This window comes from Mus caroli, unplaced genomic scaffold (assembly GCF_978045245.1).
Source record: "Mus caroli unplaced genomic scaffold, Mus_caroli_1 scaffold_18, whole genome shotgun sequence".
Classification (NCBI taxonomy): domain Eukaryota; kingdom Metazoa; phylum Chordata; class Mammalia; order Rodentia; family Muridae; genus Mus; species Mus caroli.
This window is the reverse complement of record NW_028227273.1, coordinates 25,962,477-25,988,706: the sequence shown is the minus strand read 5'-3', so window position 1 is coordinate 25,988,706 and position 26,230 is coordinate 25,962,477. Positions and strand designations below refer to the sequence as shown.

Below are 26,230 nucleotides of genomic sequence, written 5' to 3'. Positions count from 1 at the left end.
ACTCAATAACAAAGGATAGCTGGAGGAACTTTTAGTACGTACGTGTGCTGGCTAGTTTTATTTCAACCAGACTCAAGCCGGGAGTCTTTTTGGAAGAGGGACTGTTAATTGAGAGCACACCCCCCCCCATCTTGTTGCCTGTGGGCAAACCTGCGGGGCATTTTCTTACTTAGTGATGAGTATGGGAGGGTCCAGCTCACTAGTGAGGCAGCCTCTGGCCTAGGTCCTAGGTGCTATCCCAAAGCAAATTGAGCAAGCCTTGAGGGACAAGCCAGTAAGCAAGCAGCCCTCCATGGCTTTGTCTCCAGTGCATGCTTCTCAGTTTCTGCCATGAGTTCCTTTCTTGACTTCCCTGAAGGGTAGACTACAGGTTGTAAGATCAAATAAACCCTTTCCTCCACAAGTTGCTTTTGACGATGGTGTTTACCATAGTGGTAAGAGCCCCAACTAAGAAAGTATTCATGGTTTAGGATTATATTGTTACATTGATTTTTAAAAACTGCATTTCCTTACTTATTATTAACATTGATGTGCATGTGTGAGTTAGAGGAGGGGAAGAGGATGAGAGGGGAGAGAGAGAGAGAGAGAGAGAAAGAGAGAGAGAGAGCTTTTCACACAGAGATCAAAGAACTTTGTTCCAGTGGTTGGGTTCTAAGGCCTGAACTGTCTGGTTTTTAGACTTTTGTGGCAAATGCTGTTACCTACTGGATCATCTTACCTGCCCTGTGTTTTTCTTTTTAAAGATAATCTTGCCATATAGTCTAGACTGACTTTGGATTTCTGGTGGTTCTCATGCCTTGGACTGTTGGGGGGGGGGCACCACACCAGGCTTAAAAGTCATTCAAGTTGAACTTGTTTCTACAAAAGCTGGGGTTTTGTTTTTTATTTGATTTTTGTTTGTCTGGATTATTTTTTGACACATGGTCTCACTTGTAGCTGACTTTTAATATGTAGTCAACATTGTTCCTTTACTGATCTTGCACTGTCCATTTCCCGAGTGTTGGAATTACAAGCATGTGTCATCGTGCTCTATCAAAAAAGCTATATTGAAAGGAATTGTTAGGGTTTGTCAAATAACTCCTGGTCAGCCTTTTTTAGTGTCCTGAAAGTGCTGGTTTCCATGGGAAGTAGACCTAGTTTAATGTGGGCGAGGACCAAGAAAGTGTACAACCATTCAGGGGCCCACCATGCAGTGAGCACAGGTGGTGCTCCGAGGACAGAAAGTAAGCAACAGGTGAACAGTCTGGAATCTGGTGCTTCTCAGACTGTAGTGAAAGAAGTAGACACAGTCAATTAAATAAACAGGGAAGGAGAAACATAAAGTGGTCCCGTGAAGGGAAAGCCAGGGAGTAATAAAATAAGAAGATAGTTGAACTCTGTTTCACAAAGAGGTCAAGGGGGACGTCAATGTGGTGCCTGCAGAGGCTGAGAAGTAGATTAAGACAGAACCAGAGGAGGCTGAGAAGTAGATTAAGACAGAACCAGGGGAAGCTGAGAAGTGGATTAGACAGAACTAGAAGAGGCTGAGAAGTAGATTAAGATAGAACCAGCAAGGGAAGCAGAGAGTGTGTGGCTGGGGTAGAGAGAGCAACAACATGCAGAGAGGTGGCCAATCACTGCCAAGTGTGAGACAGGCCAGGATGCAGAAGGAGGTCAGAGAGAGAAGGACATAAAAACTGAGGAGTGCAAAGCAACTACTCACCCTGAAGGGTTAACCACAGCAAGGGACTGCTACCAAGAGGGCCTTTGCTTCCTGACATTGGTTGGCAGTGGCCAGGATCTGTGACACTTCTGCACCTCTCTGAACACTCAGCAGTTATCACAAAAGACCATTCCCCAGTGTGCAAACTATTTTCACACAGGCTATTGCAATCTGGGGAAAACAAACATGAAAAAATACTGAGAATTAATTCCTAGTGAGCCAATCAATAGCCCATCATGGTCACACAGAACAAAACACTCTTGTGGTGGAGGGGGGTTAGAATGCATAGGAAATCTGGATAAATGACAGACCGGCCCTCTTCTTTTCCCCAGAATCAATGACCTTGCAGTGCAATTTAGTTTTAGTTTTATCTCAGAAATGAAGGAGTTTGTAGTAAATCTATTTTCCTTCGTAGTAGGAAGGAACCCCTACCCCCATTCCCCACTCTCTGCTTCCAGATTTGCCACCCCTAGGGAATGACTCCTGAGCTAAGCTTCCAAGGTGATAAGTAGAGTGGAAATGGCTCTGGAGGTCCAGACATCACTCTGCATCTGAGATGCTGGAGAGGAGAGCTCTGACTGGAAGTGGGAATAACGAAATGCTAGAGTAAATGACAGAAATGAGCCGACTCTGATCCTGTGCAGTTCTACTCAAGATTTCTCCCACTTGGAAAAAAATCAAGACACCCCCCCCCCTGCCACCCCAGCCTTCTACATGCACTCTTTACCTGGATGCAAATGTTTTCTGTCTTAGGAAGTACGCTCTTTCCTGCCTCCTGTCTGAGCAATTGTTTCTCAAAGCAGGCAGCCATAAGTTAGAACCAGGTCACAGTACACATTGGTGCTTCTGGGCCTACTTTTGACCACGTAGTATAGAAAGTTTTATCTTCACTAAGATGTGGCCATAAGACTGGCAACTAAATACCATTCTGTAGAAATTAGAAGAATGAAAAAAATCTTAATATCTTCCTTCTGGAATGTTCCCTCTGGTCTTCCAGTGCTCTTCTGGTTTCTTCTTCACTGTGTAAGATTGTAACTGACAACTATCCCTGACCTCTCAAAAGTTGACAGAAAATCACTGTGATTGACAGAGTTGGGCCTCACGTTTCTAACGGGTTTCTTCAGGAATAGGAAGCTTGTTGGATGGGGAAGACTCGGCCTTCATTGGAAAAGCTTTCCTGAACTCATCCCTTTTCAAAATCTAAACGGCACATCACGTCAAGAAGGAGCTTGGAACCTCTTGCAATCACCCCTCAATGCCCCAACATCTGACGTCAGAATAATGAAAAGCTCTGTGCTTCTCTGACTGAAGGCTGACATTCTGTCCTTCATGGATACGTTACTTGCCATAGAGGGAAATGAGGAAATAATTTTCAGAGTTGCTATTGATCTGGCATTGCATTAAGTGTCTGCTGAGCCAAGCTATTTATTGACTAAGTGCTTGCTGGCCACTTCCAATGAGCTCAGCTTTTCCCTAGCAGATTTTAAGGTGGGGTAAAAAAGACAACAGAATAGAATTCTCAAAACTGTCATGCAGCTGTCTTCGTGACCCGAAAAAAAGTCTTTCTTATATTTTACTCACATTATAATATTTGGGTTCGACTTTTACTTTATAATGAGAGAATAGTATAAAATTATCCCTTGAGACAAACTGCACATGGTTCAGTGCTTCTTGTACAGAATCAAATAGCAGAATGCACATGAAAAGACCACACCCATTTGTATGTACAGACTTTTATTTTTTATTTTATTTTTTTATTTTTGGTTTTTCGAGACAGGGTTTCTCTGTATAGCTCTGACTGTCCTGGAATTCACTCTGTTGACCAGGCTGGCCTCGAACTCAGAAATCCACCTGCCTCTGCCTCCCAAGTGCTGGGATTAAAGGCGTGCGCCACCACGCCCTGCTCAGACTTTTATCTCTTTCAGGGCTTGGGCACTGCAGCCAGAACTTCGTGTTGCTAGGTAAATACTCTTCTCCTTACTACTTCATGCCTCCAGACTTCCCGTTTCCCCCTTTGATATTAAATGAAATAATGCTTTGTTTTAAAGTCAGTCCTTTACTTACATGCACTCCTTGAAGCAATTTAAAAATCACAAAAGAAATCAAGGAGCCATCCATACATTTTTGCCCAAAGCCTAAGGACACTTCTACAAACTGAGCAAACCCATTCCCCAAGACACAGGTCAGGAAAGAGCATTAGAGCACCCAAAATGTAAGGTCACTTTCCCCTACAGGACAACTATAAGGTAGATCAGTGTTGCCTTTCCTTATCTTCATATAAATGAAATATCATGGCTTGTAAGCATCCACAAGGTACACTCAAGGTGAGATGTAAAGGTCAAATAAGTCCAAGGTTATGCCTAGAATATTGTACATACTTGTATGTATATGCAAATATACAAATGCAACTGGCTTTGACAGGTGTAAGACTCCAGGGAGCCTTAGCTTACAGGGGACCCCCTGAGTGAACCACGTGGAGCCTGGACCAATGCAAAAAGCAAGAGGAATTTATTGTTCCAGTGCACTGGGGTCATCCCAGTCCCAAAGGAGAGGGGGCGACCACCAGCACCTGTTTGGTGAGGTTTTATATGGTTTCCAGGGGCAGAATAGAGCATCAGCAACTAGGCACAATATGATTATCGGAACAGTGCACCCTTTAAACTGATTGGTCTTTAGGGAATGAGGTGACAAGGACTTCCCTTGTCTGAAGGTGAGCTATGGTCAGCCCTGTGGAATGTGTCCCCACCCTCAGGTCGGCTCCTGCCCTGTGGTCTGAGAAATGTTAATTAGCCTCTCCCTTCCAGAGAGGCAAGTGTTTCATGACCTTCCCAAAGTTCCTAAGATGACCTTTTCATTCCCCTCCCCCCTTTCTTTGTGCATGCTTCCATCTTGACGCTATTGTGGATAGTTATGCAGCTCATATCCCTGGTCCTCTGTACTTAGCTCTTGATATCTTTGTCTCAGGACCATCAACTGTACTGCATCTATGCAAGTTTTAATAAAAGCAACTAAGCAATTTAGAATGTAAGGGCCAAAGGTCAGAAGCAGAAACAAAACGATTAGGGGGTCCTAACAATGCAGAAGTCAAGGTAGTAAACCAGGGGGATCTGTTAAACCAAGACTCGAACCAGCCCTGTCTCTGTTCTCTCTTCTGCCTGGCTAACCAAAACCAAAGCTCCAACCCCAATCCTTTTATTAAGAGGGGCCGAACAGGCATGCCCACCTAATACAGACAATCCAGGACAGCAAGATTAAACTGCATGGGAAATCGCTTTAGCAACACTTTCAAAAGGCTGTGTGAGCCTCTCTCCTGCAGAGTAATAGCAAACACTCACATGATTTCAGGTTTGACACAAATGCACTTCCGTCTGCAGTGGTACAGTGACTCCCTCCTTTAGAAACTTTGCAAAAAATTTTTCTAAAGCTTCTTAAATTCCCTGCAGCCTAGAGCTCCTATATAAATATTCACAAGAGTTTTCCAAGGCGAAAAAAAAATTGCTTCTTTTCTTGGCTTCTCATGAGCAAAACCAATGAGAGTTTACTGCAGTGAGAGGTGACACACAAGCATATTTTATTTGAACATCGGTTTTAAAAGCAACCCTTCATAATTTCTAGAAATGGTAATCAGGGAAGCAGAATATTAATGAGACGTCAGATACATTGGCTTTTATGGTGGAGATTTGCTTCTCCTCCTGAAAATAAAAATAACCTATGTAAAAATAAGTTTTCCTTCCTATTGTACCATAAGAGTCAAAAATTACCTTTTGTAATATATCATGCCTTCTTATTTTAATTGAAGGAACTTTTTTTCCCTTCTTCTTTTCTAATCTTGCATGGGAAAGGAGGAGGAACAGTAGAAAGAGATCTATAGATAAACTCCCACACTCTGAACAGGTGTTGGATGAACTTGTATGAATCTGAGGAAAACCAAAAGGAGATGAAAGACAACATAGTTTCAGTATCTATGAAGCCGCAGAACTAGGCAGCTTTGGCCCTGTGGCTTTGTCTGTAGAGTCAAAGGGCTAAGGTGATAAAATGCTGATTTGTGGGATAATCAAAAGGGAACCTGAGGTAAATGATTGGATTGATAGGCAATTCCTAAGGAAGTAGCCAATGCAAAATAAAACTCAGAGCCTCGATGTGCAAGAGTTCTCAAGTAGATCACAGAGCTGTCAGCTTGCATACATCACTGACTAAGCCTTCTTCCCAAGCTTCCAACCACCTCTTACTCACACCTTTACTTTGATAATCCCTCTCATTCTGGACCAAGATAACAGGCCTCTTGGTTGCTCTGTGGCAGCAGATTTGACACTTGATCAGTTGTGTCTTTCAAGGGAGAGACAAGAAGCAATATGGCAGCAAAGATAGGCATCTGTTTTTGTTTCCTTTCTGTAATTCACAAGTGGTTAAACATGAGGGAACTGTTGTTCTCTGAGTGGGTTGAGAGGCTCTCAACAATAGTCTTGCTATTGTTTTACAAAGGATCTTGAGAATGCTCCATCATCCAAAGCCAATGTAGTATAGCTCTCAACATCACACTGCACAATCTAGGAATGGAAGGTGACATGAAAATTGTAAGGTTACAACCTTCATTTATAAGGAGAACAAAACAAAGATATGAGAAAGACTGAGAAGCCTGAATACCACACATCCTGCTTAACAGTGAGTTAGCTTAACATATTGGAATAACAGACCCCAGCGTGGATTTTGTCTTAGTTGCCTACCCTTCCATCCCACACATCTTCCAGATGCAGGGACGGCATATTGTGTATATTGCTGTTTTTACTGTCCTCTGAAGTGTCCTAAAACTTACAGCCTGGTTATCACAGATCAGAATTCCTTCTGGTCAGCAGTAATTGGACAAGAGAGCTGTTCTAATTCCATACCACTTTTTATAATCATATCCCAACTCACAATACACCCAGACACACATAAAACTGAGCACTGCAAGGCATTTAATAACCTTGCTGGCACCCTCCAGAACATGGGTCTGAAGGGACACTTCCTACACACATGCTGCCATGCCAATTCTTAACTCCTTCCCAGAGAATCATAACTTTGGTCAAATATTATTTTTTTATATCTCAAAATTAATTTTCTAAGATGAAACTTCAATTTATCTCAATACAAAGCATCTTCCAAAATATTTGCTTACTCCAGGAGGAGGCTTTTATTTTTTTCTGCAACAGAAGTTTACTGGGGTTGAGGGTTTTTTGTTTGTTTGTTTGTTTGTTTTTGCCAATTTTAGTTGTGTGGGGGCATCTGACACCAGCTGACATCAGGATGGCTCTGAATGCAGTTGTCATCAGAGCCCCAGGGTGAGAAATGGGGACACTAAACGTAAGTTGTTAGGATACAGATGGAGGTTTCACAAAAATAGGTATTTCAGATTTCCTAGAGCTAGACAGAAATTGATGGAATGGTCCGGGCTGCCATAAAGAAATAGGTCTTGGGCTGGTGAGATGGCTCAGTGGGTAAGAGCACCCGACTGCTCTTCCGAAGGTCCAGAGTTCAAATCCTAGCAACCACATGGTGGCTCACAACCATCTGCAACGAGATCAGGTGCCCTCTTCTGGAGTGTCTGAAGACAGCTACAGTGTACTTACATATAATAAATAAATAAATCTTAAAAAAAAAAGAAATAGGTCTTCATACCTGTTTATCTTATGCCTATGCTTTCTGTAAAACTGCAAACATTAAAAAAAAAGAACAATAGAATTCTCTGTAAACAGGCATAACAACAACAGTATTTCATGCAGATTCTTCTGATATTTACTGCTCTGTGGTATATGTGGTGTGTGTATGTATTTGTGTGTGTGTATGTATATGTGTATATGTGTATGTGTGTGTGTATTTGTGTATGCATGTGTGTGTATGTGTGTGTATGTGTAGTGTGCATAAGTACAATACTCACAGATCTTTTCTCTAGAACCCCTGCAGATGCTTAGCATAGTGGTTCTCAACCTTCCTAAAGCTGAGACCCTTTAATACAGTTCTTCATGTTATAGTGACCCCCCCACCACAACATTATTTTGTAGCTACTTCATAACTGTAACTTTGCTACTGTATGATCGTAATGTAAATATATCTAAGGGAGGATATCTGACATGCGACCCACCCAGGTTGAGAACGACTGCTGTAGATGCTTAGGTTTTCATACAAAAAGTCATTGCCATGTTGCATACAACCTACTCATGACCGCCTTATACATGAAATCATCTCTAGACTACTTAATAAGATGTAGATGCCGTGTAAATGGCCTTTGCACTTTATTAAGAGCTAAGGAGAGGAAAAGATCTCTATGTATTCAATGCTGATACAATTTCATTTTCAAAATATTTCAGTTCATAGCCAATTGACTCCAATGACTTGAAACTTGTTGATTGACTGGGTGATGGCCGCCTTACTACTGTGTGTGTGTGTGTGTGTGTGTGTATACACCTTTGTAAACATGTATGTGCATATATGTAAACACATGTACACTGTGTACATGTTATTATATGTTGTTTATACATATGTTGTTTATAAGTTACTCCTCTTCCCAACTATTCCGGACATCTTTCACGTTAATCCTTGTACTTCTGAGTCTTTCTTTTAAGGACCTGACAGCATAAAAAAAAGGCCTCCTTTGAACGTATGCATCATTATAACATCATTGTGTGAGAGAAATAGGATATACAGTGTTTCTGTTCACAGACAGACAGACAGACAGGATTCTTGTCACCTCCAGACTCCAGGACACAATACCACCAGAGTCAGCCGTGTCTGACCCCTTTACAATTCCAATATTTTAGGGGATGTTGAGGAGCTTAGACAGGTTCTCACTATGAAGCTGTGGCTCTTCTAGAAATCACTCTGTAAACCCTGAGGTGACCACAAACCTGCAACAGTCTTCCTCAGTCTCTCTGGTGCTCACATTGTGACCATGAATCACCACACTGGGCCACACCAGGCTGTTAAGTCTCTTTCCTTGGCCACTTTCAACATATTCCCTCTCTGGGAAATGTCGCAAGGGTGTCTTTTCAGCAGGCTGAGCTGTGCTAGCTGGATTAATTTGCAGACTACAGTTAAAAGGGATAAAAAAAAAAAAAAACCATTCCATTCCACCACAACCATGGTCATTCACGCTCCAAGAATAAAACCATCCTACTAGGTTGTGTGTGTTCCATTTGCCAATGAACACTCAAAGACAACCAGTGTTTCAGTCCTGGATTATGCACATACATGTTTCTTTAAGAAAAACGAGCTTCCTAACTCTTAGTAAGTGTTAAAACTATGTAATATTTGCTATGCTTACATATCTTGCTATACTGCTAAACCTCTATGCTCCCCCAAATATAATAATAAAATGCCTAAGCTACAATTCCTCTCCAAGTATGGAATATATACAAAATATATCGCTTTTAGTTTTGAAAAAAATGCCAGCTAAATAAAATAACTGATTAAAATATTCTTTTACATTTTAAGAAATATAAATGCATTTGAGTTTCTATAAAAAGCCACTTATTATGATAATTTGTTTGTTACAATAAAAATATTATCAATGGTAAAAAAAAAAAAAAAGAAAGAAAAACAAGCTTCTGAAAATGACAACTGTTTATCCACTCTTAAATGCCGGAGGACATTATAACACTATTTCCTTATTACTAAGAACAGTTACTCTTTCAGAGATGAGACATTTTTGAAGGGACAGTTGAGGCTGTTTTCAAGACAAAAGGCTGGAGGATGGTGCTCCAACTCTCTGGAGACCCCAAGTGGGGGCCTCCGGTCCCACATCTCTGTTTGAAACACCCATGGTCCACATGCAGTTGGTACCCAGGATGCATCTGCAGCTCTACTCCAATCCCCGATTGGTCTCTGCAGATGTGATCCATCTCCCTCCACCCCTGAGCCTAGAGCTGGTGCTGTCCTAACTTGGCTTGTCCTGTCCCTCATCCCTGTTATGTTTACACTCACCTCTGTCTCACAGTCCCTTTCAATGACCCAGACTCTCCAGAGACAGTTCCTCAGAGATCCACAAGCTTGATCTTCTAGCTAGAGCTGGTTTCCAATCCCCTGTCCCAGTCTGACTCTCTTTTGTACTCAGACTGGCCAAATGGTGATGTAATCAGCGCATTCTTTGCTCTGGACCAAGGAGTTCTGAACTTTCTTCTGATACTCCCCTCCCGAGCAAGCCTCTCTGACCTTGAGCCGGCCTAACAGATTCCTGCCTAGCTTGCTTTCACCCACATGCCACCACATTCATTACGTTCAAGACCTCATGGTCATCCATCTTCCCACACAATGGACCACCTGTTTCCAGAAAATCCACAGTTGAACTCCAACTACATCCCATCTCTTTAAAACATAGAGCTATCACGGATCCTTCTCAGAGCAATCTGCTGGTATCAGGGTTGAGATGAATTATACCTTGGTTCCTCTCTACAGAGGCTGAGTCTATCACAGCATGGAAAGATGAGTGAAAAAGCCCTGTGAATTCTGTGGAATGAGTACAGAAAACGGGAATGCTGGGATGCTAAGTGGCAACAAACTCAGCCTTAGGTAACTAAGGTAAGGATACTTTGTAACTAAGAAGGGAGACAATGTATAGCCTGAAGGAGCCTTGAGTTTGCCCTGGCAATAGAGTGGCCCTTGTTTCAGAAGGCCTGTCCTTAATATGAGTTTAATGCCTCCCACAAACCATTGTTTTACAGCATCATTCATCCATGTCTGCTGTGGTCCTCCCGGGTATACCTTCAGCTGTATCCAGTCCTCATAAGTCATAAACAGTTTGTCCCCTTTATATGGGCTCAGCATATTATAGACTTCTCCCTTGAGTCCCTTGATAGTGAATGAAGAGCTGTACATGGAAGCAAAGAATAATAAGACCTAGTTCTTATCCCAGGAAACCCATAACCTATTCTATTAACTAGCTGACTCTTGCCCTGGCATGTTACCCTTTTATAATTATTTTAAGATTTTGATTGCTATGTATCAATTGAACATTTCAGTGGATTCACTGGCATACTGTGTTACCTATATGCTAGATACACTTACCAAATTCAACCTTGGTATAGCCAGTCTCCCTCCCGACACCCTTCCTAGTCCTTAGTAGCTACCTTTCTACATACACATTGTTGTGTAAGAAAAGGCAGATGAAGATGTTCTGCATCTTCTCTTTCGTTTCAGCACCTGGGTCATTTCATTTACCATAGTGGCCTGTAATTCTATCCATTCTCCTGCTGGTGAGATTAATAATTCTCTATGGTTGAATAATACTCCGATGTGTACATACAGCATGGTATCTGCCATCACTCTTCTACCCAGGAGCACCCGAGTGCATTTCATAGCTTAGATATGTGTTAGCATAGCGTTGAGCTACAGTGGGTTATCTGAATCACAGGATAGTATAATTTTAGGTGTTAAAGAAAGGTCTATATTGCTTTTAATAATAGTTTCTTACTAATTAATAATTAATAGTGACTTCCTTTCTCTTAGCACCAACATTTGTTATTATTCTTATTTTCTGAGAAGTCTGTTGGTGTGTATGGTGCTGGGGGGATAAAATCTGGGTTTTTGAGTGTACTAAGAGTGAGTTCTGCCAGGTGAATACTCCCCTAGTCTTATCATCATTTTTTTCTGCATTATGCATTCTAATTGGGGTGTCTGTACAGTTCGGTTCACTTTTCTCTAATAAGATACTAAGAATTTTTTTTCCACATAATTATTGTGGATATTTTTTTCCTATTGGGAAGTATATTTGGATATCCAAATTTCAGATCTATTACATTTTTGGTTTTTTGCTAATTTTTTAGATGTTTGTGTACTCTGGATATTAATTCACTGTTAAGAGTAGTTGGCAGGTGAGTCTGCCTTTTCTGGCTTCTGTCTATTCTGTCGACAGTTTTCTTAGCTTTACAGTTCGTATTTGATGCAATTCTCTATTCCTGAGTTGGCTTTAACTTGCTGTAATGGTTGGGTAGTTAGTTGGATGTTGTTATTAATGCCACACATACCAGTTGGTTCAAGTCACAAATCCAATTTATTGCCCCTGACGTCTTTCTGCCTTCTCTTCCTTGTTTTTGGTCTTTGTTCCTGTTGTGATTTGAGTCATTAGTGCCTGGGAGTTTCTCAGTTTAGCTCAGATTATTCAACTGTCGTGTTCTTTCTGAGTCAGTTTTGGGTGTTTGGGGGTAGGAGACTCTTCTCCTTAAGATTCCCAACAACTCGTTCAGTACGTATTTAATCTAAAGCACCTTAGGGGTTCCAGGCATTCACACTGTGAGTTGCTAGACCCAAGGCTCTCTAAGCTTCCTGGAAAATCAAGAATCCAAATTAGAAAAAGTACAGACCAGGCAAGCACCCACTACACATCTTTGTGTGTTAATACTTCTTATTGTAAAGCAGATGAACCAAGGATAGAGCCCTTGGAAGTGGATTTCCTCCCTGGCACCTTAGCCACCAGTTGTGTATAGAGAGCAACTACGTCCTTCCTTGGGTTTATTTCCCTGGTGTTCATCTATGTTGGAGTCTCTGATGATCAGACCTGGACTAAATAATACCGGTTACCTCCGAATTCAAAACTTCTTTTTGTTATTAAGCCAAATCTGTAATGATTTAACTTAAGGACTCAAGTGATTTAATGTTGGTCTATACAGAAATTGAAACTATGCAAAGAAAATATCTCTTTTTGTACAAGTAAAGGTCAAGTTTTTTTGCTGTTGTTTCTTTTTGTTTTGTTTTTTTTTATTTCATTTTTACTTATTCACTTTACATTCTCTTCACTGCCCCTCCTCCCCCTCCTCCTGATCACCCCCTCCAAGATTTCTCCCCCCTTCCCCTCCCCTTCTGCTCTAAGTAGGTGGGGGCTCCCCTGGGTATTCTGCCATCCTGGCACATCAAGTCTCCATGAGGCTAGGTACTTTCTCTCCCATTGACACCAGACAAGACAGCCCAGCAAGAAGAACATATCTCACATACAGGTATAGGCAACAGCTTTGGGATAGCCCCTGCTCAGTTGTTTGGGACCCACATGAAGACTAAACTACACATCTGTGATATATATGCAGGAGGTGTAGGTTCAGCCCATATATGCTCTTTGGTTGATGGCACAGCCTCTGAGAGCCCCAAGGGTCCAGGTTAGTTGACTCTATTGATCTTCCTATGGAGTTCCTATCTCCTTTGGGGCCTGCAATCCTTCCCCCAACTCTCCCACTAGGGTCTCCAAACTCCATCCACTGTTTGGCTGTAGGTTTCTTCATCCTTCTGAGTCAGCTGCTGGGTGGGACCTCTTGGTGGACAGCCATGCTAGACTCATCTCTACAAGCATAACAGAGTATCGTTAATTGTGCCAGAGATTGATGTTTGCCCATGGGAAGGGTCTCAAGTTGGGTCAGTTATTGGTTGGCCATGCCCTCAGTCACTGTTCCATCTCCTTTCCCTGAGTTTCTTGTAGACAGGATAAATTTTGGGCCAAAAGTTTTGTGGGTGGGTTGGTGTCCCAATGGCTCTGCTGGGGTTCCTGCCTGGCTACAGGAGGTAGTCTCTTCAGATTCCATATCCCACTGCCATGAGTCTCAACTAAGATCATCCCCATTGATTCTTGGGTACCTCCCCTATCCCAGATCTCTGCCAAGTCCTCTAGAACCCCCACCTCCCTATCCCTGTCAGACGCAGATTTCCATTTATTCTCCAGCTTTCTCTCTCCTGACCCTCCCCACACCTGATCCTGACCCCTCGCATCTCCCACTCCCTATTCTAATCCCCACCTAGTTCCCTCCCTCCATCTGCCTCCTATGACTCTTTTCTTCCCCCTTCTGAGTGAGGTTCAGGCATCCTTTCTTGGACCTTCCAAGCTTTTGGGGGTCTGTGGAGTGTAGCATGGGTATCCTGTATTTTATGGCTAGTGTCCACTTATAAGTGAGTACATACCATGCATGCCTTTTTGGGTCTGGGTTCCCTCACTCAGGATGCTATTCTCAAGTTCCATCCATTTGCCTGCAAAATCCATGATGTTTTTGCTTTTAATAGCTGAATAATATTCCCTTGTATAGATGTAACACATTTTCTTTATCTATCCTTATGTTGAGGCAAAAGAAGACAAAGCATTGCTATTTGCAGATAATATGATAGTTTAAATAAGTGACTCCAAAAATTCTACCAAAGAACTCCTACAGCTGATAAACACCTTTAGCAAAGTGGCTGAATATAAAATTAACTCAAAGAAGGCAGTCAAGTTGAAATAGTGACTAGTAAATAATTTATAAATAAGTGGTTCTTGGGCTCCGTTCTTTTCTTCTTAGTCCATCAATAAGGAACCCCAATTTAATAGAGATGTTACTTCTCAATGATATAAGAAAAGACATGGGAACTGTTTCCTTTTTACTTAAAAATAGAAATTTATATTCCATCAAGTTCAGGAAATATCTCCAGAAGTTTACAGCCTGTGTGAGATTGAAGACTGCCAATGAGTTGATGTTTTAAATCACATGAATCAAAACAAAATACCATATCAGCCTTCTGGAGAACCTCCCGCCCCGTATCCAGAGTTGAAGGTTCCATAAGGAAGGACCTGGACAGTAGGTACTTTAGTAACTATTTCAGTCTCAGTGTTTTCCATGGAAAAGTTACCAGTGCAGGGAGATATAGAAAATGTGCCATTATGCACAAAGACAGGTATACGCAGATATAGATAAACCATGTTGAAACATAACCAAAGACCTCACAGTTACTGGGACATACTGTCTAATACCTGTGCAGTCTGTCTCTTTTGGTTTAGTGACACTTCTAAAATCAGCTTCAGAACAGTTGAAAGCAGTTAAGAGAGGAGCAGCCCCTGCTTAGTCACGCACTTCAGAAATGGCTTCCCCTGAGTGGAAAATGTCACTTTAAGAAAGCAATATCATTGCGAGAGAAACTTCCGTTTCTGTCTTTATAAAGCCATTGGAAAAAAATTAAAAATTTAATGGACATTATTCAAAAGATAACCCTCCTCACCAAACCATTTCAGGGTGTCAACCTTATTTCCTTACTCACGGTCCTTTCAGAAACCACTGTAAAAACTCAATTCCCGTTATCACCACAGATCCGAAGGCAGAGCTCACCCCATGCCAAGGTTTTTTGACGAAGTTATGTCACCGATAAAATGCAAGTCATACTTGTGTGCATCCTGATCATAGGCTATCACAGCCTTCCCAAGTTGAGAGTTGAATTTTGTTTCTTTTCAAAACACTGTCACACAAGGGCTACATTTTCCCCATTATCTGGATCATGATCTGGCAGTGTGATGTTTCCAATTGCTTGGTAACAATCTGCAACCCTGGGTGCAGTTGATAGCATGGAGCAAGGTTAATTGGATTGATAACATGGCAACATCCAAATGGCTGCATATTTTAGCATTTCATTTACTGGAAGTTCGAAAGCGTTCTTCATTCCCTACCTCATTTCTGATTAGACGCTATCAATCCCAAAGTTTTAGTGTTTGACCTTGTGGATCTGACCTCCTCCCCCAAGCATTCAGCCACTTTGGCACTGACTGGGAACTAATTCAGATAACACGGCAAGGCCAGCCTCATTTTATTTTATGAGGAGAGGGGCAGAGACGATTTTCCATGGGGCAGTACTGGTTGATTTGTTTTTCTGTCATTGTCCAGGGGCACTAGTCCTTTAGTGCTCAGGGAAAGAGAAGGTTTATTTCTGAGCTGACAGAATAGTTGGTGAGCAATATGAATGTCTGCTTCAGGTGCCTACCAAGCATGGCTGCCATGTAAAAATGGGCAGCCTGTTATAGTCAGGCATCTGCTTATCCAGTCTACCGCTTAGTGCAGGCATTAAGTACCCACCTCTCATCGGTTGCTATGAAAATCTGGCTCCAAAGCCCAAAGCTACATCCAGGCTTCCCCAGCCTGCCTGCCACAGTATTCTAGCTGCCAATGCCTTCCTAACCTAAGATGGTGGACACATTACCTTGCCTGTCATCCAGCCAATGTCTGTGGAGGGACTTCAGCTTCCAAGTTCTCAGTGTGAAAAGGCATAGAAGGTTTGACACCTCCCTTGGAGAAGTTCAGAGTTGGGATTTCCAAGATCAGGGAGTTCTGTTATATTGTTCTGCTTGCTATCAGGGATAATTTAGGCTATCATTCTGGCATGCATGGTGTCCTGGACAGAAGGGACAATGTAGGGATGAGTAAAGACGTTGTTGTATAAAGAAGTGTAAGCAGCCTTTCCGATGCCTTCTCCCAGTGTGTATCTAAAGGATGACTTGGAATAAGAGTTCTGGGCCCAAAGCCACAGAGCAACTGTGGCTAAAGAGACAATCAGGATACCCATGCTGTATGATGTCATTAACCAAAATAATTGTGTAGAATGATGTTTGTATGGGTGACGTTCCTCACTGTGGGGAGGAGCTTCCTGGAGGAAGGGCTATTTCAGCTCACAGTTCAAAGGTACATTCCAGCAGAGGGGAAGAAGTGATAGCAGAATGAGCTCAAGGCAGCTGCTCATGTCTGCAATCAGGAAGCACAGAGCTTACAATTTGTTCTTGAAGGATGCCACCATGTTATCCAGTGCCATTTTACAGACAAGAACCAGAGGGTTAGTAACCTCCCTACAGTCTCACTCCTAGTAACTGTGAGAAGCATGCTTTGATGACTAAATCTTAAGCCCTTATTATTTCCTCTGACCAAAAGGGTTTTCAAGAAGCACTGGGTATTTCTCTTCCACCATTGACAACTCAGCCCATAGGGAAGTCTCCCAAGTTACCCAGGCTGGGCCAGTCCAGGTGGCTGCAGCCAACTTCTTAATTCTTCATTTTACCTGGACAACCAGACCATCTGCTGCTCCAGCCACGCCAGTGTAAAATTATTTTCCTTCTCCCTCAAGCCACTGTGGAGTTTCCAAAATCCCTTCAGCATCTTCCAGTCCAATAGACTCTTTCACTCCATCATTCCTGAAGACTGCTGGTTCCATCCCAATGGCACACTATGCCACTTCTAGTGAGGAACACCTTCTGCCCAATATTAAAAAAAACATTGACATGTTAAGCTTTTTGATAACAATAGATCTATACACCAAAGCTATGCTATTTACCAGTGAAATGACCAAGGGACAATGACATATTCCCTATAGGGTTGGTGGCATAGTAAAAGCCATGTCTTATAGTAGTTGCAAGAAGGTTTGTGAAGAGAAGACAGGAACACTAGATACTAAAGTTTCTGTAGCACCCAACACCAGGCTAGAATGGAACAATACCTGGGACTTTACAGGCATTGTGCAGGAGAAGCCTGTTCCACTGTGAGGTGGTCTTGGGTATGAGTAATTATTACTAAGTGTTTGTTTTCTCTCTGTGTGTGTTGCAAACTATTTCTTTGAAGGAAAAAAAATCATACTTGGCACTGAGGCTGTCCCATGACAGGTCAGGAGTATAGCTTCAGGCTGTTAAAGGAAAAGTTGACTACGCTCTAATGAACTCCACCTGTGTCGATGCCGCTAACAAAACTGTTGTGTACAAAACCAGAAGTATTTTCTGGAAAATCCACTGCTTGCACATATGAGCAGGAGCATGAAGTGTGTAAGGAACTGAGCCATGCGCAAGTCCCTCGGGATAGGCAGAGGTAACCCTCTTCCCAACTTGTGTAGGCAGAAACTCCCAGGTGTCTAAAGCCCCTTCTCTTTAAAAAATGAGCTGTTTAACTTGTTAAGAAAAAAAGCCTTTTATATTTAGTGGATATTTGCTGACAGGTATAATCCAACCAATCCCCGTGGGTTTGTTGTAATTTCAGGGAACAATCCATGTGACTGGAATGGATTGTTCTCCAAGGAAGGGACATTACTAGAGGTAATTTCTAAACCGAAGCACTGTAAGTGTCCAGTTTACTATTGGTCTATCCCTAGCCAGTTGATTAATAAAAAGTACTTCTCTGATCTTTTGTTCTCAACATGGTTGTTCTAGTTAGTGTCCTTTCCCTTCAGAGACAAGTTCCTTAGATATACAACCCGTACCTGCTCTGTTGTGTCTACTTCAAAAACCTTCGCCTGTAATCTGGCTTCTAGATTTTCTCTTAACAACTGTTTCCCATGCCCTCTTATAGGTCTTCAAACCTCTTGTCTTTGGCATCTCTCTAGAGCTCCCATGTCCCGGTCATTATCATTTGATGTCACTAATAGCTTCTTCCAAATGCTGGTCTTGTCTTGCCAGGTCCAGAGGAATGCCATGTAGAAAAGGAAATCTGTCACACTGATTGCCAGTAAAATGAAAATCAGTCTCAGAGAGGTCCAGTCCCTACTACTAACTCACCGCTGCTGCCATGTTTACATCCCAAATTAATTAGGCCTCAACATCCATGCCAACTCTGTAAGTTAGGGTAAGAAAGTCTGGATAAGGAACCTTGTAATTCTGAACAAAGGAAGGGTTTCTTAGACCAGTTCCCCTCCCTCCAAAAAAAAAATTACTATCAAAGAAACCTTTATATATCAAAACACAACAATTTTTAAAGCCTCTCAATGTGAAAGCATCATTAAGACACTTACTGGGCAAAGCACAGGCTCTAAGAAAATGTTTCCAGCAACTCCAGACTCCCACATCACATGTAAAGAACTCCCACATCTTACTACAGTTTAAAGCAAAACTAAACTAAAACCAAACAAATGTGAAAAGACTAGAAAAGAGCCACTAGTTACATGTCAATGATGCAACTGTCATCAGTCACCAGTGACGAGATGATTTAAATCCTGACAGCAACAATGTAACGAAGAGGGGAACTAATTGAAGCAGCTGGGAAAACTTGGTCAAAGGGATATAAGAGGGAGCGGACATTCTGGAGAACTCTCAGATAGGTTCTTACAGCCCTACACACAACAAATCCAGCAATTCAGCACAGTATTCCCCAAAGAAAACATTCATATATAGGACCTTGTACACATGCATGTGCATGTGTGTGCATGTGTATCTGATGAGTCAGTGTGGCTGTGTGTATATGTGCGCATGTGAGTGCTTGTGCATTTGTACATGCGTGCCCCATGCATGCATGTGTATACATGTCTGTGTGTGTGTGTGTGCTGCATGTGTGCATGCATATGCGTGTGTGTGCTGTTTGCATGTATGCACGAGTGTGTGTGAGCTGTGTGTACGTACGTGTTCGTGTGTGCATATGTGCACCGTGTGTGTGTGTGTGTGTGTGTGTGTGTACTTTTATAAGAATGCTCACTCTGCCAAAGCTGAGGATTGGAGGGAAACAACCAGAAACATATGCCCATTAAAAGGAGGTTGGCTTCTTCTCAGAATAAAAAGGAGTGATGTGCACAACACGGACTGTGCTCAGAAATGCTGAGTGTGCAAGCGAAGAGCAAGTCCTCTGTGATTCACTTGTCAGTTCAAAACTAGTTATTACTGCCATGCTGTGATAGGAATAAAACCACAGTGCCTTTGGGTGGGATAAAGGGGTTAGAAGTGGAGAAGTTGGGAGCAGGAAAGTTCTGGAATAATGAATATATTCTGTATCTTGATAGAAATGTAAATTCCACTAGTGTATATATTTGTTAAAATTTATTGACAAACACAGGTTAGAACTCTGCATTTCACTGAAAACTATAATTCAATAAAAAGGGTTTTTTTTTCCCCTAAAGTAGAACTTCCCTGTTTGGTGCTATCTATTATCTCCTGTAACTCCTCAACCTCGGCCTTTCATCTTCCTGGTCTTGTTTCTTCAGTATGTCTCGACACAGGTCAGCCGTCCTTCGCTCACCCTTTTGCCTTCTCGTCCTGACATTTATTTATTCAGTACAAATACATGTACACTTAAGATATGACACAGAGAGTGAAGTGTCTTTCCACAAGAGGAAAATAACCTTTCCCAGCCTGAAAGACAGTACTTCGGTGTCTCACAAGCTGCCTCTGCCTTTAACAGTCTACCTTGAGCCTCCCCATGAAGACAGAATGGTCAAATCACATTCCTGGAGGGTCGGTGAGACCACAGAGGGAAGGACCAGCCTGGCCTGTAGCGCCATCAGGAGGCTCTGGCCTGGCATATCCCCACTGTCGGGAAACAGGTCGACCAACAACTTTGGTTGAAATCCTGTCACAGGCAGATGGTGAATTCACACGAGAGTGATCACAGCTAATTTTGTTTTCCCAGGGGCATCGAAGAGCATGGCGGTTTTGTTCGGTGAATGTTAATAAATAATAACAACTGTGGGCTTGAGTAAATGAACAGAGCCTGTGGCATGACAAAGATAGAAAATGGAATCTTGCCACAGCTGTTAGTTAAGACTAGAAAGTCAACTAACTCTGTAATAAAAATGGAGTTTTATGCTCAGACCCAGACCTGCCTAAACATCACTATACCCATTCCCATGCTTTCTTTTTCTTTTTCTTTTTCCTCTTTCTTTCTCTTTTTCTTTTTCTTTTTCTTTTTCTTTTTCTTTTTTTTCTTTTTCTTTCTCTTTCTCTTTTTCTTTTTCCTTTTTCTTTTTCCTCTTTCTTTCTCTTTCTTTCTTTTTTTTTTTCATTTTAAAGAAGAGTCCTAACCAGACTCCAAAAAGGAATGTCATTAGTAAAAACTTGAAAATGTACATTAGGTCCTTAGCAAATTTGCATGGCTCAGCAGACAGCTATGGCAGTATGCAAAGGAGTCAGGCCCTATTAAGAACATGACAAGGGTGTGGTTAAAACATTTCCAGTAAGTATTATGCAGGCCAGGCACTTTTATTGTCCTGGTACTTTTTTTTTAAAGCAAAGACACTACAAAATGGCTGGTTCTAACTGCCATGAATACTTTATCTCTCTTTTGACAGGTTTACTCAATGTCTTAAGAAGCACATGCATACACTATTATCGCTGTTACTCCTACAACAATACCTTAGGTTAAGCATTTTTAAGTGGCACATGTTTAGGGGGCAGGAGAGATGGCTCAGTGACTAAGAGTATGGGCTGCTCTTCTAGATGACCCAGGCTTGATTCCAAGCAGCCACATAGAAGCTCACAATTGTCTGTAACATCAGTTTCAGGGATCCAGTGCATCTCTGGCATTCACAGGCCCCAGGCAGACACAGGCAACACACAGACATTTATTCAGGCAAAGCAAGCATATGTATATTATGTAATTAAAAATACGATTTTTAATTAAAAGTACATATTTTTAGAGTTGGTATATAGGTAAATCACTAAGCCAGTTGGGAGTTGTTTCTTTAGCTAAATTGATATGAAACTTGCTCCAAATAAAGTATTCTCTGAGTTCAGATATTGAAAGAAAATCATTGCTAACAAAGGGAAAAGTTCAGAGAAGTCTCATAGAAGACATGCAGTTGAATTTGATTTTTGAAGGATCACGTGATCCAGCTATGTGGCCATCGAACACATGGCCTTGGCTGAACAGGAAAGGCATAAAATCCGCACAGCCTGTCCCCATTCTTATGAGTGGCCTGGCCTATATTCCCCTTGATGCTGTCCTCAGAACTCTTTCATCCCAGCCTTCCCTCTGGTTCTTTGGCAAAACCTCCCTGGCATGAAGGTCATAACCCAGATTCTCCTGAACCTAGCAAACCCAGAATATTCACTAACTTCTGTGGCTTTAAAACATCGCTACAGAACACACTGCTGGTGAAAATACACTCAGTCATTGAATTCCCCATTTCTTATAAGCTCTGTGAGAACTGAGTACTCTTCTGACCATTCATTTCTGTATTGTCAGTCTCCAAAATGGCGCCACTGGACTCAGTGCTGAAGTAATGAATGACCGAGTGAGTGAATAAATGAAACAATGAGTGAGTGAGTGAGTGAGTGAATGAATGAATGAATGAACAAATGAACTATGTATTATGAACTAATGAATTATGCATAAGAGCTACAACATTGCAGACAGCTTAGTTTAGATGCAAAGAAAGTCAGGAAGGTTGAAGACAGGAAGCTGTACCAAAGCTTAAAATGGTGTCCTTAGAAGCAGGTCACCATCACTGAGTTGGCAGCAAAAACGTCTTGCTTGTCTCAGTGAATGTGGATTAAAAACAGTAAGACGAGCCGGGCGTGGTGGCGCACGCCTTTAATCCCAGCACTCGGGAGGCAGAGGCAGGCGGATTTCTGAGTTCGAGGCCAGCCTGGTCTACAGAGTGAGCTCCAGGACAGCCAGAGCTATAAAGAGAAACCCTGTCTTGAAAAACCAAAAAAAAAAAAAAAAACAATAAGACATCTAAGTTAAGAGTCTACTGTAAGAAGCCAGTGCATTTTTTGGATGTCAAGCTCATGACCACAATTAAAGGAAATTAGAGTTAAGTCTAGTGAGATCGTGAAGATAATGAGAAGAACAACAGTTGTAACAGAAGCACCAAGGTGGCCAGAGTTTACTGAGGGCTGTGGACCTGTGTACCAGAGCCTTTCCATGGAGATCTCTGGCCAGGCCTGGTGCGAGAGTTCCTGCGAAGGGAAGTGAGTGCAGGCAGGGAGGGGAAGCGTCCTCCTTCTGCTGCTGCTGCTGTTGGTTCCTCCTCTGTCTTTGCCACGCCTTCCCAGTTACTCCGCCCCACCCTGCGCTGAGTCGGGAGAGAGACCAATTAGCCAGTGAGGAGGGCAGTGGAGCTTCTTCAGGTAGCAGGCAGTGTTTCAGGAGAGCAGATCTCTTCCCAAGTGGGACAGCTCTTAGGACAGAAGCTCTCGGATGACGGGTAGTTCTCACACACCTTTAATCCTTCTGGATAGGATTCTTTTTTTTTTTTTTTTTAAGATATTTTCTTTATTTACATTTCAAATGTCATCCCCTTTCCTAGTTTCCCCTCCGGAAATTCCCCTCTCTCCTCCCCCTGCTCACCAACCCACCCACCCACTCCTGCTTCCTCGCCCTGGCATTCCCCTATACTGGGGCACAGAACCTTCACAGGATCAATGGCCTCTCCTCTCATTGATGACCGACTATGCCATCCTCTGCTACATATGCAGCATGGAGTCCCACCATGTATTTTCTTTGATTGGTGGTTTAGGCCCCCCGGGGGGGCGGGGGGAGGGTTACCGATTAGTTTATATTGTTGTCTGAATAGGATTCTTATATACAGTTTTGGGGTGAGTCAGGGATTGACAACAGGTACTTCTCATTGGCCTGGTCTGAGAGCTTTGGGGAAACCTTATTTGCATGTGGGAGGGCTTGGTGCTGTTCCTACATGACTGATGGCCACATACCTGGGGTGGGGAACGGGAACTATGAGAGGCTGTAGCTGTGACAGAAGCTAGGGGCCCAGGAGGCGTGGCCAAACTGCATGAAGGCAGAAATCACCACCCACCAGGTCTCCAGGATTTGAGGCCTGAGCTTGACCCGGATCAGACTGTCTGTGCACAGTTCACTGCCCCACAGAGGGCTTCCAGGGTGTGGCAGCCAGTGACACCCTCTGCACCTCACTAGCTTTGCCAGGAAATTCATGGGAGAATTAATAACTTTTCATCCTACAGGAAAGAAAATTAAAGAATGGAGAGATTAAATAATGGAGGAGCTCACTAACTAGTACAACAGGAGGGGAGGTTGTCGAAGGGAGGGCAGGAGGCGGGGTCATGAATGTTTCCTCTCAGACCTGGCTGACTATCTCCCTTCTGAGCACTCTCTGCATAGGGTCTGCATAGGGTCTCTGCTCGCCTGGATGTCGGGAAGTTCAAACATGAGTCCTACATGGATGATTCAAAACCCAGGGTTCGATGTACCTGAAATTCCCTTCCCTCTGTGTAGCTATTGTGGAGCCTGGGCCCTGGAGGGGTTCATGCAGGGAAGACTGTGCCCCAGGTAGCATGTAGAGGACATGGAGCTTGGGCCTTCAAACCACCGTGATTGGACAGCTTGCCTTGCCTTATTCAGGAACACCTGTTACTCAGAGCCACCTCCAACCAAAGCCCATGAATGCTGCTGATTGGACAGCTGTAGTCTGCCATGTGATTTTAGCACTTTTAAAAGATGTCTCATTCTTTGACAGGTCCATTCATGGATACAATGAGTCCTAGTCCTTTTTATTCCTCCAGTACCTTCTCTCGCCCTCCCTCCTGCTAACTCTGTTCTTCCCAGCCTTCTTTCTATGTGTGTATGTGTGCATGCATGTGTGTGTGTGCATGTGTTTGTGCATGAGTATGTATGTGTGTTTGTGCATGTGTGTACATGTATGTTTGTGCATTAGTGTACATGAGTGTGTATGTGTTTTTGTACATGTATGTACATATGTGTGCATATGTGTTCATGTGTGTTTGTGCATGTGTGCTTGTGCATATGTGTGTACATGTATGTTTGTGCATGTGTGCTTGTGCATGTGTATGTGCATGTGTGAATATGTGTGCTGTGCATGTGTGTGAACATGTGTGTATGTGTGTGTTTATGTGAAGAGAGAGACAGAGAAACACAGAGACAGACAGACAGACACAGAGAGAGAGAGAGAGCACTCACCCTTTATATTAATTTTCTCCCTCTGATGCCAGGGCATATTTAACTTTAAATATGCATGGATATTAGTAAAATATTTTGTTTTTCATTATAGTAATATAATTTTCATCCAGTACCCTAAGGTGCTAGATCATTGTCTTGTCTTCACTCAGTTGGTTTCACAAGGTACCCCCCCCCGCCCCCGCCATCTGTCATCTGACCAAGATGACAGTAAGGTACAAACATTCCTCTCTTAGAGGTAGGGTTACTAATCTTTTAAGTAAGCTCTTAGAACCTCAACTTCCTCATCTAAAACAATGGACATTTCTCTTGTGCTGAACCAGGATGCTAATCAAATGAAAGGATGTGTGTAAGCACCCAGTGCCTAGTAGTTTACTGTGTGTGTGGGGGGGGGGGTGTGGGGGGGAGGTGTCAAAACTCTGATCTTCTCCAGGACTTAGTGATAGATTGTGTCACACAATAAATTGACCAAATTTTTAAGAATGCATTTTTTTTTCAAGAATGATTTCATGGATACAATGAATTCTAGTCCTTTTTTATTCCCCCAGTACCTTCTCATGCCCGCTGTTACCAGCTTTCTCTAGGAACAGAAATCACTCCTGGATCTATGCCTCAGAAGACTCACCCACAATCCTCACCCGCCCGCTTCTTGCCCTTCACCCTGGTCTTTCCATCCATGTTGAAGCACATTGCTGCAAAATCATTACCTTTCCAGTTGTGAGGCGTTTTTATACAAAGTCCACATTTTACAGTGTTGTCTGCCACAGTAGAAAAACTAATCAGTGTGGTCTTAGAAACCAAAATCCATGTCCATGTGTTTCCAAAGAAACAGTGAATGAAACCAGAGAGTATGGATTTGAAGAGATTAAGGAGGGGTGTGTGGGATGGCTTGGAGGGAGGGAGAGAAGGGAAAGGAAAATGATGTCCTTATAACCTCAAAAATAGAAGAGAAATATTTTATTTTAAGGTGAGCACTGTAAATGAGGGCCCGCTGTGCGATGGTCTTTGAGGATGGCCCTCTTTAGAACTGGGCTCATTTTCTATCTGAATACAAGGCTGCACTACAAAGCTGCACTCTTCTAAATAAATGGGCATTAAATGGCAACTTCCTGTAAGCCCCTGTGCCGTGTTATGAATAAATATCCAAAACACGTGCCAAGTGGTGTAGTCCAGACACAAAAGAACACCTACTAGATATTGCCAAAGCTTAAGATAGGTTTTTGTTTGTTTGTTTGTTTGTTTGTTTGTTATTTTTTTTTAGAGACAGGGTTTCTCTGTATAGCCCTGGCTGTCCTAGAACTCACTTTGTAGACCAGGCTGGCCTTGAACTCAGAAATCCACCTGCCTCTGCCTCCCAAGTGCTGGGATTAAAGGCATGTGCCACCATGCCCAGCTCTTAAGATAGTTTTTGATAGATGACAGATGTAGGGGAAACCTAGAGAAACAGATGTGGTAGTGAGGGAGGGAGCCCAACAACTTCTGGGATGATTCTAAATGCTCTGCACAAGTCAGCAAAACTCCACTCTGATGTCAGTTAAACTGAGCCTAATGGGTTTGTGGTTCTGAGCCCCAATGGTTCATGTGCTAAAACCTCAATCCCCAGGGTGATGTGGTGGGGTGGCAAGATGATTAGAGAGTGGGAACTACCTTCAAAAGGGGTGAACATAGTTCCCTAAGATGTGTTGGTTCTATCAAGACTAAGGCCCACAGTCTTGATGTCTTCTGCACGTAACAATTCCCTCTTCTTCCTCTTGGAGCCAGGGCTGACCAGATGCTGGTCATCTTGTTATAGCAGCAGAACAGTAGACTAACACAGCAGGTGACCTTCCTGTTTGTGGGTCATCCCTTTTGCAAGGAGACATCTTGTAATAGCAGTGAATATAGACCAACGCATCAGGCAGCCTATATATTTATGGATTAGGCTGTTAGCAAAGCATCAGATTATCTTGGCAATTCACAGTGTGAACAAGCTCTCTAACATCAAGATGTTCATGGCTAGTATTCCTAGCTGCAAGTCTACACAAAGGCTACCCATCCCTTCTTCCACTATCACCCGTAACTTCAATGCTAACATTTGTTCCCCTTATACTATATAATCCCACAATCCCAAATGATACCACAGCACTCCTTTGCTCTATGATGGACACTATGT

General features: G+C 42.6%; 1 long non-coding RNA gene across 1 annotated transcript in view; it reads right to left on the bottom strand.

Moving 5' to 3' along the window:
• Nucleotides 1-1,773: 1,773 nt before the first annotated feature.
• LOC147000376 (uncharacterized) overlaps nucleotides 1,774-26,230 on the bottom strand; it is an 85,517-nt gene continuing 61,060 nt past the window's right edge. The window contains exon 3 of the long non-coding RNA XR_015045885.1: nucleotides 1,774-1,873. This is a non-coding gene — a long non-coding RNA (uncharacterized LOC147000376). The remainder of the gene's footprint in view (nucleotides 1,874-26,230) is intronic.